The sequence below is a fragment of the Erinaceus europaeus genome, chromosome 11, assembly GCF_950295315.1.
Source record: "Erinaceus europaeus chromosome 11, mEriEur2.1, whole genome shotgun sequence".
NCBI lineage: Eukaryota > Metazoa > Chordata > Mammalia > Eulipotyphla > Erinaceidae > Erinaceus > Erinaceus europaeus.
The window spans coordinates 108,055,110-108,061,081 of record NC_080172.1 but is presented as its reverse complement, the minus strand read 5'-3'; positions in this window follow the sequence as shown (position 1 = coordinate 108,061,081).

The following is a 5,972-nucleotide window of genomic DNA, read 5'->3' as shown; positions in this document are numbered from 1 at the left end:
TCTCTCTGAGTATGAAGTTCTTCTGATTGGTCCACTCAAATGACAAGTTTCTTGGTGTGTTTTTAATTTCTCTTCATGCAGGCCTCTTTTAATCCAAAATGTTTAGGTGGTTACACTGTTTTAAATTGACTATAATCTTGAGCTGGAGAAGTCCTGCAGTAGTAGTCCGTAGTGCACAGGACTGGCATGTGAGAGCTCCCATGCTTCCATCTCTGATACCAATAGCCAGCGCAGAGTACTGCTCATGTTAAAAGAAAAAGAGAAGATTTTGTTTTTCTTTTTTGCAGGTAATAGAACTGTTATTTGGTTATTAATCCTATTACTAATATCAGAATGATCGAATCTTTTCACTTGGTTTCAAAATCTTTAAAACAAACTTTGTCAGAAACTTTATATAGATTATTTGTAATAGAGATCAATAGTAATTACTAATAGAGATCTAATAGTAATCAATGTAATACTAAGTAATCTTTGCTTATGGTTTGTTGCATAGTATGTTTAAATTTTTTAAATATACATTAAAATATGTATATGTATTTAGACAGGGCTGGGCAGTGGCACACCAAGTTGAATGCACATACTATATTACTGTATGTTCAAGGACCCAGGTTCAAGGCCCCAGTCCCCACCCTCAGGGAGGTGGAAGTTTCACAAGTGGTGAAGCAGAGCTGCAGGTGTCTGTCTTTCTCCCTCTCTATCTCCTCTTCCCTTCTCACTTTCTCTCTGTCCTATGAGATGAATAAATATTAAGAAATAGATATTTAGAGCTGGTGAGAGAGGAAAGATACTGAAGAATCTGACTAACCAAAATGAAAGAACATGAGTTCTGCTAAGCAGACTCTGGGGTTTGTCTGGTTATGGTTTCCCCCAGTACTAGCACTGTTTCTGATGGTATAAAGACCTGCAGAATGTGGTGTGACCCTGGATGGTGGTTTACTTCAGAGCCAGAGGGAGGTTTGCTTTAGCAATTTAAGGACAGCAAAGGAGGACTAGCCACCACATGGAGAAGAATAGTAGGATTCACATAGATAATTGAGGAAAAGTCTTTATATTCAGGTTATTCTAAGAGATCCAAAGAAGCTAAAGTACTTCCTGGTCCTTGAAGTTATTGAGTTAATGAATAAATGCATATCTAGCAAGCTCCCCTATGTTAATTGGGAGATTTGAGTTAATCAGCCAGTTCCAACTGCTTTTCACTAATTCCAATTAAAGAACAGCTAAGAGTTTTTTGAAGAAACAAAGCACACACACACACACACACACCCAATTACCAAGAAAGGGATGTAAATACTGATCCAAAAAAGTACCACTTTATAGCCAAATTCTGACATTTGATTAAGCTTATTCAAGTTCATATATATATGTATATATGTCACTTGATATATATAAATGTGTTCCCCTAGCCAAAATTATGTTCCTTATAACCTAAAACAGTTAGGTTTATCTTTAAATACCTGAACTTGGCAGGAGCCTCTTACAAGAAACTATGAGCAAGAACTGACATTGCCTGTTTTAAGAGGATTTGAGACTTTCAAGTCAGTCTAAAAGTAATAAAATGCAGAAAAGGTGTCTTATCTTTGTCTCCCTCTCTCTGTCTTCCCCTCCTCTCTCCATTTCTCTCTGTCCTACCCAACAACGACAACAATAATTACTACAACAATAAAGCAACAAGGGCAACAAAAAGGGAATAAAAAAATATCTAAGAAAAAACAGAAAATACATCTGAACGCAATAGCTAGTATATGAAAGCCTGTCTATGAATACATGGCAAATAATAGTCCGGTTTCCAAATGTGAGCACGACTTTTTTTTTTACTAAAAACACCTTTTATTGACATTCTGTAGTAGTAATGAACTTTCTAGGAGTATAGTTTGCATCTTGTGACTTAAAAAATATATAGCATTTTCCTGATTATGCACTTTAACCCTTGAACTGATTCTTGGTCCAAGAATCAGGCGCATGAAACACAGTTATTTAGAAATACTGGGGATGGGGATAGGGGGGTGCAGGTAGCATAATGGTTATGCAAAGAGACTTTCATGCCTGAGGCTCTGATGTCCCAGGTTCAATCCTCTGCACCACCTTAAAAAAAAAAAAAAAAGACTGAGGATAAAACTTAAGAACAATAAACTAGTTCTTTCCTGCAGCTCACTCTTAAAACACCTTGTGTACACACACAGTATTCTATTCAGGATTATGAGCAGGTTGTAGTTTAGGCCTTGAAGTTCAAAACTGCATTTTATAGAGGTATTCTTGCTTAGTTATGAGGTGAGTACTACTGACCATAAGTTCAATGTTAAGCAACATCTATTAGGTAGAGTGTTTTAATAATAAGATAATGTATTGATAAGTTAAAAATGTGGCCAGATCAAAGGCAAGAGACCAGCACACTTTAATGACGGCTCATTTGGTCACTACCAGGCTACCCTATCATCTGGGGCCCTAGCCAGGGAATCCTTGATTCCCACACAGATGTGAAGGGCCTAGACGTCTAACAGATCCCTCTCCACCATCACTGGTCACTTGCATCAGGAACATCATCATAAGCCTTGTGGGTCTCAACTGGACCTTACCCTCAAGGTAGAACAGGGATGGCCCCACTCGCTGGGTCAACATAATCTGCTGCTTGAGGGAGACTGCTCCTGAAACAAGTGCAGCCTAGGACGTTCCCAGCTATGTGACTATGGACTGTGGGCTCAGACCTGCAGGGATGCAAAGGTTACACAGGCTCTTGTGCTAAATATGAATAGGTAAGAGCCCAGGTCAGATCAATAGGGTTTACAGTTAAAATAGTATTTATATAATTTCCTCATATTTGGGGGCTACTCTGCCCTAATCCAGCTTTGTAGTCTAATTCTCATACCCAACACCATCTTCCCAGATAATACTTTTAGCCCAGCTGCATGTTAGCTATCAGGATCAGGCAAAAATAAGTAAAATCATGGTCCCCTTAGAATATACCTAAAATAAACTGTCTGACTTCTTGCCACACAAAGATCCTTAGTTTCATCTGCTCTGTTCTTAGCTTTATGTTCCTGATTATTAAACGATTTGTCCTGCTTTATATCTTACCACCTTTCAGCCACCAAGTTGCAGACACTACCATGATGATATCCTGACTTCCCCGAGCAGAGGACCTCACCAATGTGTCAAGTGACCCCACCTCTCCAGAGCCCTACCCTACTAGGGAAAGACAGAAACAGGCTGGGGGGATGGATCCATCTGCCAACACCCATGTCCAGCAGAGAAGCAATTACAGAAGCCAGACCTTCCACCTTCACCCCATAAAAATTTTTGGTCCATATTCTCAGAGGAGTAAAGAATAGGGAAGCTTCCACTGGAGGAGATGGGATACGGAAGTCTGGGTGGGAAATACATGGAATTGTACCACTCTTGTCCTATAATCTTATTAATCATTATTAAATCACTATAGAAAATAACATTCTGATATTTAAAAAAAAAATGTGGCCAGAGATTTTCATAGCCCTAATCTTTATTTCTTCTAAGAGCTTAATGGGGTTGCTCTCATGGCAAAGCAGAAATCCTCCTGAGTAATCCTACCAACTCCCAACTAAAACTTTTATTCTATTTTATTGAAATGTAATTCATATTTAAAATTAACCATCTTAAAACCAGGAGGTGACACATCTAGTTAAGCACACACATTACCATGCACCCACCGGTCCTTGCACTTTGCACCATATGCACTTAACCCGGTGTACTACTGCCCCCCTTTTTTATTAGTGATTTAATAATAATCAACAAGATTGTGAGATAAGAGGGATACAGCCTCCAACCCCACCTGCAGGAGGAAACCTCGTAAGTGGTGAAGCAGTATTACTGGTATCTTTCTTTATTTCCCACTTCCCTCTCAATTCGTCTCTGTCTCTGTGTGTGTCTCTCTCCCTCTCTGTCTTCCTCTTCCCGCTCAATTTCTGTCTCTATCCAATAAAGTAAGACAACTCAATGATTTTTAGCATATTTACAAAAGATTCATACAACCATCATAATATACATTTAGAGCATTTTCTACAACCTCCCCACCCCCCCCAAAAAAAAAAAACCTAACTCATCAGCAATCACTCCACCCCCTAGCCCTAGATAAGATTAGTGAATCTGGTGTTTGTCTCTGGGTGATTCATATAGACTGAAACATAACAATATATGGCCTTTCTTTGTATTTGACTTCATCTGTTTAGCATTAACTCCATGCTTCATGCATATTAAACCATAGCATGCTTTCATGCTTTGTTCATTTTTTGTGACTAAATAATATTCCTTTGAGTGAATGTGTTATCCTTTATTTGACATTTGAGTTGTTCCCACTTTGGGGTTCTATGAATAACACAGATATATATTCATGTACAAGTTTGTATATGGAAATATTTTCCACAACCATCCCAAAAAATCTGTACACCTATGTTTATAGCAGGACAATTTGTAATAGCCAAAACCTGGAAGCAACCCAGGTGTCCAACAACAGATAAGCGGCTGAGTTAGTGGTGGTATACTACTCAGTTATTAAAAATGATGTGACTGGGAGCTGGGTGGTAGTGCAGCAGGTTAAGCGCATCTGGCGCAAAGTGCAAGGACCGGCATAGGGAGTCTGGTTTAAGCCCCCAGCTCCTCACCTGCAGGGGAGTCGCTTCACAGGCAGTGAAGCAGGTCTGCAGGTGTCTACCTTTCTCTCCCCCTCTGTCTTCCCCTCCCTCTCTCCATTTCTTTCTGTCCTAACAATGGCAACATCAATTACAACAATAAAAAACAAGGGCAACAAAAGGGAAAATAAATTTTAAAAAAACTTTTTAAATGATGAATTCACCTTCTTCACTTCATCTTGGATGGAGTTTGAAGGAATCATGTTAAGTGAGATCAGCCAGAAATAGAATATGGGATGATCTCATTCATAGAAGTTGAAAAATAACAACAGAAGGGAAAGCACAAACAGAACTTGAACTGGAGTTGGTGGATTGCAGCAAAGGAAATATTTCATCTTAGGTACATATATCTACCAGAGAAATTGTTGAATCATATAGTACTCTATGTAACTTTTTGAGGAACTGCCAAACATCTTTCTCTCTCTTTTTAACTTTCTTATTTATTATTGTATAGAGACAGAGAGAAATTGAGGGGGGAGGAGGGAGGTAGAGGGAGACAGAGGGACATCTGCAGCCCTGCTTTGCCACTTATGAAGCTTTTCTCCAGGTGGGGACCAGGGGTTTGAACCCAGGTCCTTGTTTACTGTAATGTATGTGCTTAAACAGATGGGCCACTGCCTGGCCCCCGGGAACTTCCAAACATTTCCAAAGCAGTTATACCATTGTATATTCCCAATAAGTAAAGTACAAAGAATTCAGTTTCTTTATACCTCGGATTTCTTGTTCTTTTCATGAGTACTCATTTACTTAGTCTTATCACCTAAATGTTGCCATGGGAGTACTTTTAAAATGGGATTAAGAGTTACTAAACTAATAGGATTAAGATTTACTAAGAGTTTAAAATGGGATTAACAGTTGGTAGGCTTCAAGGATTGCAGATTATCTTCATAATTTTGGTAGAATCAGTCAATTACTTAATGGCCTTAAGAACAAAGCCAGCATGTGGTGGGGGGACAGTAGCGCACCAGGTTAAACGCACATGGCGCAAAGGGCAGGGACCCAAGCAAAGATCCTGGTTCAAGCCCGGGCTCCCCACCTGCAGGCGTGTCCCTTTGCAAGGGGTGAAGCAGGTCTGCAGACATCTTTCTTTCCCTGCCTCTGTCTCCCCCTCCTCTCTAAATTTCTCTCTGTCCTATCCAACAATAATAACAGCAACAACAACAATGGAAAAATGGCTGCCAAAAGCAGTAGATTTGTAGTGTAGGCACCGAGGCCCAGTGATAACCCTAGAAGTGAAAGGAAGGAAGAAAGGAAGGGAGGGAGGGAGGGAGGGAGGGAAGGAGGAAGGAAGGAAGGAAGGAAGGAAGGAAGGAA